This window comes from Numida meleagris, chromosome 1, assembly GCF_002078875.1.
Source record: "Numida meleagris isolate 19003 breed g44 Domestic line chromosome 1, NumMel1.0, whole genome shotgun sequence".
In the NCBI taxonomy this organism is placed as follows: domain Eukaryota; kingdom Metazoa; phylum Chordata; class Aves; order Galliformes; family Numididae; genus Numida; species Numida meleagris.
Window position 1 is genome coordinate 134032110 of NC_034409.1, and position 11435 is coordinate 134043544.

The window sequence follows — 11435 nt, forward strand, 5'->3', positions numbered from 1 at the left end:
ACTGCTCTTATGTAGAATACAAGAAAAAACACAGGGATTTATCATCATATTTGTAAATGTGTTGTCTTTTTTATGCTAAGGGGAATTTCACTTTCAGAATGAAATGACTCTTCCTTGAAAGGGAAATGTCAGTATAAAACAAAGCCTGTCTCTGGAACCTAGTTAACTTAATGATAAAAATGCCCTCACTCCATGAGCAAATGGCTAAAGTAGAGCAGCAGATTTCCTGTTGCTTTTATTGATTTTTTGTTGTGCACAATCTAGCTTGCACACAGAGGCAGCTTTTCACTTTATCCTTTCTCTGTGGTAACGTTGTGGAAGCCTTTGTACAAATTACAACTGAGCTCCTTGAGATAAAGATTCATAGTTATGGGCTTTGTCAGTGTCTTTAAGTAATTTAATAAGGAATGGTGTATCTGTTGGATTGAATGGACAGTGTTCAGATAAGGAAAGTTCAGCTTTTGGAGAGGCATCAGACTACTTTATCCAGCAAAGAACGCTTGTTCTGTGCAAGAAAAAAGGTAAAATCAATAAATATTTTGGGAAGTCAGAATTAGAGAATAGATGTAGGAGAGGGTTACAATGAGGGGACTTTATTTTGTATTGTATTTTTCAAAAAAAGGAATTCGTCCTGGTAATTGAAGGATATATTTTCTTTCCTTTGCTTATTTTTTTTTCTCTAATCTATTTTCTTCCACTTACCTGGAAGCACACAAAGTCTAGTAGTGCCACTGAGAAATGAATAATGGTCCCTATATAGAATCAGAGAATCCTTAGAGCTGGAAGGGACCTCTGAAGGCCATCTGGTCCAACTCCCCTGCAATGAACAGGGACATCCTCAGCTAGATCAGGCTGCCCAGGACTGTATCCGCCCTCACCTTGAAAGTCTCTGGGGACAGGGCATCAACAACAATTCTGGGCAACCTCTTCCAGTGCCTCACCACCCTCGCCGTAAAAGACTTTTTTCTCACATCTAGCCTAAATCTACCCTCTTTGAGCTTGAAACCATTTCCCCTTGTTCTATCACCACAGACCCTGCTAAAGAGTCTGTCCCCTTCTTTCTTGTAGCTCCCCTTCAGATACTGAGAGGCCGCTCTCAGGTCACCTCACAGCCTTCTCTTCTCCATGCTGAACAGCCCCAGCTCTCTCAGCCTGCTCTCATAGGAGAGGCATTCCATTCCCTGGATCATTTCTGTGGCCCTCATCTGGACATGCTCCAACAGGTCTATGTCTCTCCTGTACTGAGGACTCCACATCTGGATGCAGTACTCCAGGTGAGGCCTCACCAGCACAGAGTAGAGGGGCAGGATCACCTCCCTCTCCCTACTGGCCATGCTTCTTTTGTTGCAGCCCAGGATACATCTGGCTTTCTGGGCTGCAAGGGCACATTGCTGGCTCATATCCAGCTTCCCATCCACCAGTATTGCCAAGTCTTTTTCAGCAGGGCTATGCTCAGTCCCATCATCCTCCAGCTTGTATTGGTAGTGAGAGTTTCCTTGATCCAGGTAGAAGACCTTGCTCTTGAATTTATTGAACCTCGCAAGGTTCACCTGGGCCCACTACTCAAGCCTGTCTAGGTCCTTCTGGATGGCATCCCATCCCCCTGGCATGTAGGCCGCATCCCATAGCTTGGTGTCATCAGCAAACTTGCTGAGGTTGCACTCGACCCCACTATCAATGTCACTGATGAAGATATTGAAGAGTGTCAGCCCCAGCACCTACCCCTTTGGGACACCACTCCTCATTGACCTCCATCCAGTCATGGAGCCACTGACCACCACTCTCTGGACTCGATCCTGCAGCCAGTTCTTTGTCCATCGAACAGTCCATCCATCAAATCCATATCATTACAATTTGGAGAGAAGGATGTTGTAGGGTATGTTTAAACATACATATTCATGTATGTATTTGTGTAGATACATAAATGTATGTGCATCTGTGTATTTATATAAACATAAGTGCGTGCACATATATATATATTTGAAGAGAAGGTTGATTTTTTTTGACATGTGTTATAATGTTTTTTGAATGCTTTCTTTTGCAGCAACAAATAAACAGTAGGGAATGGGGAACTGTATCAAGAATGCAGCACTTCGGAGGGTCTTCAAGCATTGGCAAACATATTCACAATATTAACTTGGCCTACAAGACTGGCCTTTCCTTCCTTCCTGCTGTCTTCATCTGCAGAGAGAGAACAGTAGGATTTTGACCTTTTGCACCTTCCACGCATTTGGCGAGGTACAATGCAGAAAGTTTAGTCAAACATCTACGGAAAGATGTATGTTCCCATGTACTTACCTCCTAGTTAATCAAGATTCTGATCTCATGTCAACCACATAGGTTCAGAAAACTAAACACTCTTTAAAATGTCCATATTAATGCTGTTGTTGGAATCAAATCTAAGCATAGATTGAGGGTAAAAGCATTGTTAGTGCATTAGTAATCATTTAAACTACTCACTCATCAGTCTTTCAGCGGATTCAGATTACTGCTGCATTTAAAGTTATCAATAATTATCTAAAGTATTTTGTAGATTGATAAAAGGGAAAAGTAAATAACACTGTTCTGGACAACTGACTCTGTATTTTTGGTGGCAAGCGGCTAAGTTAGGACACTTACAATAAACCCTCAGAAAACCAATTTTCTAGAACATTCTGCTAAACATTTAAAATCTTTCAAGACTATGAAGACCTTTCAGCACCAAAGCATGGCAAGACTTTTGGCAATGAAGAGAATCTTACACAAATATTTTTATATACTTTCATATCCACTGAGGTTCCATAAAATTCTGTGTCATGTCACACACAACTTCATTTTGGACAAATGAGGCTTCACAGTTTAACAATGTATGATGTTTCATGATTTATCAGAAATAAAGATGAGGTTTTCCATGTCAGATGAGGACAAGCATAAAGAATGACACTGCTCAAAATTTACTGCTGTAAGTTATTTTACAACTGATAAAAACCATTTTGATAACGATTCATTGTGCTAATTTAATTATTAATTATTCCCTCTTCCTTTCACAGAGAGGAAATATCAGCTCTCTGGTAATCAGCAGAGAAATAATAAATTATGACAATAATTTTAACAGGAAAAACACCTCCAAAATCTTGGTCAGCGTTTCTAAGTCTGAATATCTATATCTGAACAAAGACATATCAGAAACCTTTGCAGGTACAAGAGAAACCTACACTTTCTCCTTACTCCATCGGCTTTTAGTAATTCAGCAAGCCAGAAAGTTGAGCTTTCTACATTATAAAATAATTTAATTTTTAATGTAAGTATCCTCTCAACATAGATATTAATGACTTATTTTAGGAATATATTATTTTCTCTTCTCAGTGGAAGACAAGTTTTTGTCCGGAGAGCTCCAAGGTTTCTGAAGCAGCTATAGCCTAGCACTGCAGACTAGATGGCATGCTGGCCATTCACTCTATAGAGGTAGACTAGATACGCTGTGGTTCTTTAGACTGAAAAATGGATCTTTGGGGATAAGGTGGGTCTGAGAGGTCAAAAAATAATGAAAAACATGGAAAACCAAAGAGCAAACAATTATTTTCTATTTCTTGCAACAAAAGAACTCATTAAATATTCAGACAGGAGGTTTCAAACCAAGATACATGTTTCTTTTTGATACAGAGTGTAAGTATATTTTGAATGCCGTGGAAGTTTAAAATGGAATAAAAAATAGTTGTATCAATTTAGGGTCGACTAATCTTTGAGATTTTAAATACAAGCAACCTTCAGGCCAAGACAACCCACTACTACCTATGCTCAGAATATGGATGACCATGCTACAGGAAAGGTTCCCATTACATTTCCCCAAGTATTAGCTAGGAAATATGATGGAGGAGATAAGGTAATGGAAGTTTAGCCTGACCCAATTTTTTTACTCAATCCTGAGATCAGAAGAGGATAAATGAGAAAACAGCTAAACCAGTGAAACTGTCAGTAGTATCCAATCCCAGTGCTCAGTGACCTTCTCATGGCCCTGAACTTTTTCCCGATTTGTTTGCACTATTTCTTCATCTGAAATTTTGCAGTGGTTTCAGAATTAAATGCAATTACTTTAAAAGGATCAATAATGTTGTAAGATGTCTAAGAGTATAGAGTGTACCTAAAATAAAATCTTGACTTCTTTTTTTGGAGGGGAAGAGCTTTGGAATAGGTTTGTGCATATGTTTAAAAAATATGAAAGAGGTCCCTGAATCAGATTAAGTGCTACCTCTTTGGATACTAATAACTTGGCATGTTGCCAGATAGCAATTTTAGTGATTGAGTCATTTTGTACAGGGAGACTTTCTTCAGATAATGCCCAAGTGAGTCATGAGATCTAATCCAGTTAAAAAGAGTCATGAGGCCCACAATGTTAATTACATTTATGCTACTAAGCAGAGGAATGCTTAATGGAAAAGGACAAGTGTAACTCATTTTGAGCTCCTTCCAGTGAAGCCAGAATAGAAGTAGCATTTCTTGTGCCTGAAAGTATGAATTTGTCTCTCTTCAAACTGTTCCAGTTCGGAGGTCTGTCAATACTGTAACGGTCACGATACCATTAGCGAGATTAGAAACGTGGGCAAGGGGTGTGGAAGATACTAGAACTGGTGGTCTTCCCAGGTAGTATAACCTCTGCCTATCTCACTCTGATTGAGATTTTATTAGATGAGTTCATGCGACAAGATAAAAAATTCATGCCTGCTAAGTCCAGATAAACAGATTTTTTTTTTGTATGCATACATGCAGATGTCCTATTTTCCTATACCAATGAAAGAGTGGGCTTGTTTTCTCCAGCAGCTGGACATAGTAGAGATGGGGTATCACTCACAGAGCATAAGTAATGAAAGAATTGTATTCTGCTCCTTGTTGGAATGCATTTATTTAGAAGAGCTGCCCTACATATTCATGGTTTCTTGAAATCTTTGTCTAAATAGATGGTCACAGACCAGTATTTTTTGAAGAAGTACTACTCTGTCTTCCCAAAGACACTTGCTAGTTTATCTATCATGCTAATTAATATTCATCTTTTAAATCATCAAGTCTGTATTCTGGTGTTCTTGAGTTTCATATATGAAAGGCAAATTTCATTCCACAACCCTTTTCTGTCCTTCTCATTTGCAAGTACCTGAAGGAAACCATAACAGAAACATTACATAACACATGTGGTGAAGTGTCAGTCACCCATTCCTGTGCTGGGATAACACACAGTGAGCAGCAAGACAGACTGCCTAGCACATACTGCCATATGGGCAGGGCTCTGCATCAGCTAGCATCACAGTGGGGCACTGTAGTTATAAACTGAGAACTGAAGAACCTGTGCTCACACTTCATGCGGGTCAGGGGGTTGCTTTGAGCTGCTGCAGATCCTGTTCCCAAATGCTCATGAGCAGCCAGAACTCACCAGGAGTACCCCTGGAGCACAGCTTTCAGTGACATTTCCATTAGTCATGAAGTGAATATTTCAATCCCTAAACCTCTCAGCTAAAATATTTAACATTATTTCTTTGCTGTTCATTTCTGCAACTAATTAAAAATTGGTGATCATTAAAATTGGATTAAACATATCTATTTTACTACTTCACACCTCATCTTGACTGAAAAGGAACTTTAATGTATTGACATAACTAAATTGGTGGTAAGTTCCAGACTGCTGAAGCAAGTCTTCTATAACAAGATGATCTGTCTTCAAGTCATTTTTGTCTTGACAGTTGCAGATAATGATTTCATCAAGTCTAGAATTAAAATGCTCTATTTTCTTCCCAGATGAATCTTAATCTTGTAATCCAGGTGGGGGAAATGAAGGCTGAAAAAGTAACACTTCAATCAGTGAGTTTAAAAATGCTTCAATGTACAACATACAATTTTATTTGAATCGGTTAAATAGGTAATAAGAAAACACAACAATTAATGGAATAGAGATCAATTCATTGATATCACCTTAAAAATCATCTTTAGCAACTAATGATTGAACAGAAGCTTCATCAATCCATATTTAAATTTGATATACTACTCTGGACATTGTGTACAGATCTGTATTTTGTTTTCATTGTGCCTTCTGATACTGTTTTCACTTAATTACCATTGTTTGAAAAAATACTCACTGAACTACGTAAGAATATTGCCATGCTATTTTATTTATCCACCAGCTGAACTAGATCACCAGTTCTGTCTGTTGATCAGAGATCAGAAACCCAGACTGGGAGTCCTCTCATACAGAAGAAAACTATAGTAAATAAAACATAAAAAGCTTAAAGACAGCACATCAGTTCTACCCTCACTTGGGTTATCCACTGTGGTTCTGCCACAATGGTGAGCTTCACTGCATTCTTTTGCTATATCTTTTGCAGGACATCAGGGCAGTGACAGAATTCCTACCACAAGCACAGCCGCAATGCCATTGAAAAGACAGGTGGAGGCAGCAGGCTAAAATTGGAGTAATCATCCTACAGAAACACAATAAAGTTCTGGTGCTATTTTGTTCTTTCCTGCAGCATAATACTATTGAACAGCAAATCATCCTAATACATTTGTCAGATAAATGGTTTTTAGTTAATCAAAGTAGAACTCAATCCCTATAGCAGGTCATAGGAGAAAAAGTAACAAGTATGCAGAGGGCTTAAAGATTAATAACAATGAGAGAATTAGTTAAAATGCTTGTAAGAAGAATATCTCTTAGCAATCTTCATTTTGGTCTGCTCCAGAAAATTCATTTTTTAAAACTAGCTATTAAAATATAAAATGCCCTGTGAAATATTTTCATTGTCTCCTCACAGCTCCTCTCTGAATTTGTGCCAGCAGAGCTATTAGCAGTGATTGAAGGTGAGACAGCCAAGATGAAATTCTCCAGAGAACAAGACAAGAGACACTTTTCTGCCCTTAGCCCATCAACTATAATGAATGATAGGCACAGTGCATGACAGGGACTGAAATAGGAGACTGTGACAAAGATGGGCTCAGGAGTGCTTCAGAATAATTCATTCAGTTGCATTTGGCAGCAGCGGGTCATAATATTTTTGTGTAGCTATGCTGTCAGTGCAGAAAATAAAATACCGAATGGCATTTGCATGCTGATCCTGTTTCCATCAAAAATAAAGGAATACTGAATTAATCAAACCGTTAAGTAAAATTCTCCCTTTTGCTTTCCACTGCCCATAGAAACAAAGGGCAGTGTGAGACAGTTGCAGGAGGCTGAACCAGGCCTAATTAGTAATGTATTGATTATCACTGTTTCTTGTCCTCTTTCCTTCACCTGATGGTCCACTCTGCAAAATCTTACGCCTCTACTCATTGGCTGAGGTTGGAGTCTTTAATTGACTCCCTGTTGAAAGAATAGTTGGAAACAAGGCATCACCTTTAGAGAGAGAGTAAAGGGAACAGGGACAAACTTGGAGAGAGACCAAATCCCAAGGTAGAAATTAGAATCCTAGAAGCAAAATTGCAATCCCAGCTACAATCCCAAGGCTTTCACTTCACCTTACAGACAGCAGCTCTCCAACCATGCTTTACCTGCTGAAATGAAAGCCCCTGGGAGACCAATGTCTCCGTGCCTACATGGGCTCACAGGTATAGTGGCTTGTCACACTCAGGCAGGACACTGCCAAAGCACGCGTATAACCCCAGCCTGAATTTGGGAAACCCATGTAACACAGTTAGTAGCAGACTTCTTCAAAGTCTACCACCACCACGAAGGATGTTAAAAATAGATACTATTAGCAGTTTCCAAAGAAATTAGAAAAATTCAAGGCCAGCAGAACCAGAAGTGTACCCTAAAAGTATGACCACCCTCTAACATTCCTAATGCAGCTGTTCTGGATGGCCAGTAGTCTGAAGAGTGGGGACTGGAGGAAACTAGACTCCCAGCACAAGCCCTTGGATGGACTGACCCCTGTAAAACCTGGTAGAGCATTTCCTATGCTCTTTGGAGTTCTTTCTTCCCCTGTCTCTGATGGATTTGACCTAATAGAAACACACCAAAACTGTCTATTTTGTGATGCACTGTGTAGATGCCACAAAAATTCCCTTCAGCTTTTTCCCAGGAAAGAGAATATTCATCCAGGATATGGAAAAAAAGAAAATCATTTTGCATAGTGACATTAACAGCTTCAAACATTCATTCCTCACTCATCATAACCCTAGAAGCCATTCCAGAAAACAGATGGTTTTCATGGAATCATAGAATGGCTTGGCTGCTTGGGCGGGGAGGGACCTCAAGGATCATCAGGTTCCAACCCCCATGCCACAGGCAGGACTGCCAGCCACTGATCAAGTACTGGATCAGGTTGCCATCCAACCTGGCCTTAAACACCTCCAGGTTTTATCTGCTCCTTTTGAAATATGACAATAACGAAATTAAGCAAGCATCACAATGGAGTTAAATAGAGTACTCATCCTACTCTGAGGCTTGTTTGGGTACATTTTGTTATTATAATGAACAGTTTTTATACAAGAGGAATGAAATGGTTTTGCAGCATGGACTGGCATACTCTATACTTTGTTGGTGCTGTCCTTAAAGATGGAATATGTGGCATTGAATTGCAACAAGGAAGAGAGGGGATTGAACTTCTGTCCATCACGTTGCAGATGACTGCACTGAGTTTATCACTGGGGAAGAGGAAAGACGCTTCCTCTGATGGCATCATAAAGGCATGACCTCTTGCTCTATTTAGAATAAAAATGAGCATAGACACATACTTTCAGGAGTTTTGTCCAAGGAGTCCCCAGAGAAGGGCACTTTTCTCAGGCAGAGAACAGTCTGCCTCAGCAGGCTGTTTGTCAGTCTCCTCTGTATGGATTACTGCCATTTGCACAGAGGTCATCACCATTCAAACCAAGTTCTGGTGCCCGTTTTAGGAGCTCAGCATCTAATATTCTCCAGGGACATAGCCCTTAGTCCAACCACTTGATAGCAACAGCTAACAGCAAATCTTGCCTTCACGCAGTAACACACTGAGAAGGGCAATTTTCAGCCTCCTTGCTTTGTTCTAGGCAAAAGGATAAATTATTTTGAATTGCCCTGTGTCAAAGAACTTGGGGGGATTTGTGGATGAAAAACTCAACATGAGCCAGCAAGATGTGCTTGCAGGCCAGAAAGCCTACCATACCCTGGGCTGCATCAAAAGAGGGGCAGCCAACAGGGCAACGGAGGTAATTGTTCCCCTCTGCCCTGCCCTTGTGAGGCCCCACCTGGAGTACTGTGTCCAGGCCTGGGGTCTCCAGCACAAGAAAGACATGGAGTTGTTGGGAGAGGTCCAGAGGAGGGCCACAGGGACCTCCCCTATGAAGAAAGACTGAAGGACTGGGGTTGCTCAATCTGGAGAAGGGAAGGATCTAGGGAGGCCTTCTAGTAGATAACAGGGCTACAGAAGAGCCAGAGACGGCTTTAGAATGAAGATAGGGTTGGATCAGGTACTGACAAGAAATTCTTTACACAGAGGGCAGTGAGGTGCTGGCACAGGCTGCCCAGAGGAGCTGTGGTGCCCCATCCCTGGAGGCACTCAAGGCCAGTTTGGATGGGGCCCTGGGCAGTCTGAGCTGGTGGGGGGCAGCCCTGTCCATGGCAGGGGTTGGGACTGGGTGGGCTGTAAAGCCCCTTCCAACCCAAACCATTCTATGGTTCTATGGCTGGGGCTGGAGCACCTCTCCTATGAGGAAATGTTGAGGGAACTGGGCTTGTTTAGTTTGGAGAAGAGAAGGCTCTGGGGAGACATCATTGTGGCCTTCCAATACTTGAAGGGAGCGTATAAACAGGAGGGGGATCGATTGTGAGGGTGGATAGCGATAGGACAAGGGGGAATGGTTTTAAGCTGAGACAGGGGAGATTTAGGTTAGATATTAGGAGGAAGTTTTTCACACAGAGGGTGGTGATGCACTGGAGCAGGTTGCCCAGGGAGGTTGTGGATGCCCCGTCCCTGGAGGCATTCAAGGCCAGACTGGACGTGGCTCTGGGCAGCCTGGTCTAGTGGTTGGCGACCCTGCACTTGGCAGGGGGGTTGAGACTCGATGATCTTTGAGGTCCTTTTCAACCCAGGCCACTCTATGATTCTATGATTCTATGATTCTATGATTCTATGATTCTACGATTCTATGATTCTATGATAACAACAGATAATTTGTTAGATTTTAGCGTGTTCAAATCTGTCTATGAATTTAAACTGTATTTCCTATGTATTCTGCTACTAAAAAGCATGAGAGAATTTGACCTAATAGAAGAATACCTGAATATGAAGATCTGGTGAATTTTGTTTCAAATGTGTGTATACAAAAAAGTCTGAATATTAGCAATGCAAAAATATGCAGAAGGAAATGCAAGTAACAGATATATTTCAAAAACACTATTTTCAGTATATCAGATGATGTTATTCAAGGAAAACCCCCAGCATGCCAGTGAGATATTTACCTGAAGTACATGTGTAAAGACAGAATAGCTGTTTTCTTTTATTAATTGTTTCACATAATCATCTCGGGAGAATATTAAAATAGCACAACAAAAACAGTATTGCTGACGGCCAGTAAACTAGGGAGCTCTGCACAAAGGACAGCATCTCTACTCTAAAAAAGGTGTATTAGAGGGGTTTGACTTGTGATTTTGATGTTGATAGGGAAAATTCAGTGCTTTCTACACACTGAAAGCAATGCATGAGAAAAGACAACTGGTCATCAGATATTATGTGATGAGTATTTGAATTTTTCAACACTTCTGCAAGCCATAAAGTACTTACCTTAACTCATCAGCAAAAAAAAATTCCTCAGACATGTGAGTTACTAGAAATTTGACATTTCAAACAGATTTGAAAAGGGAATTTGAAATATTATATTTCAAACTAAGCATTGTGTAGAATATATAGAATCATAGAATCCTTACAGTTGGAAGGGACCTCTGAAAGCCATCTAGTCCAACTCCCCTGCAATGAACAGGGACACCACAGCTAGATCAGCTTGCCCAGGACCGTATCCAGCCTCACCTTGAAGAGGTGGCATCAAACACATCTCTGGGCAACCTGTTCCAGTGCTTCACCACCCCGTCATGGTTTTATGATTTTCGGTTATTGGTATTCCACATCATAACATCATGTAGTGAATGTACCTGGTTCTCAGAAGAGGAGGACTACTACATTTCCCAAGGTACTTTGCTCCTCTGTTACCATTTCTGTCCAGAGGGAAAAGATAAAAACTTGCAGATCACGAGACCTCGTCCCTTTTTTCCACCCGTCTCTCGTCCTGGCAGCACCTCGCTCTCCAGCCGTCTAATCATCGGTAGTAGAGTAAGGCCTACCTTGATTTTGGGACATTCTCTGTAGTGGATTTATCAGCTCAAATTTTAATTATATTGTGTTATAGTGTGTCGTTTTGCATTCCGATATCTTATTTAGTAAATTAGTTTGTTTCTCCTCAGATTGTTGCCGCTGTTCTTTGCTCTCAGGGCCATCTCCTTACCC

At 40.8% G+C, this 11435-nt stretch overlaps 1 long non-coding RNA gene across 4 annotated transcripts in view; it reads right to left on the reverse strand.

Annotated features, from left to right (window-relative positions):
- The window catches only part of LOC110407026, a 124944-nt gene that overhangs the window by 77725 nt on the left and 35784 nt on the right, over window positions 1-11435 (reverse strand). For 2 of the 4 annotated variants that reach the window (XR_002443686.1, XR_002443691.1), the window contains one exon: window positions 3307-5803. The exons of the other annotated variants lie outside the window; for them this stretch is intronic. This is a non-coding gene — a long non-coding RNA (uncharacterized LOC110407026). Of the gene's footprint in view, window positions 1-3306; window positions 5804-11435 lie in introns of those variants that run through there. 4 annotated transcript variants of the gene reach the window in all.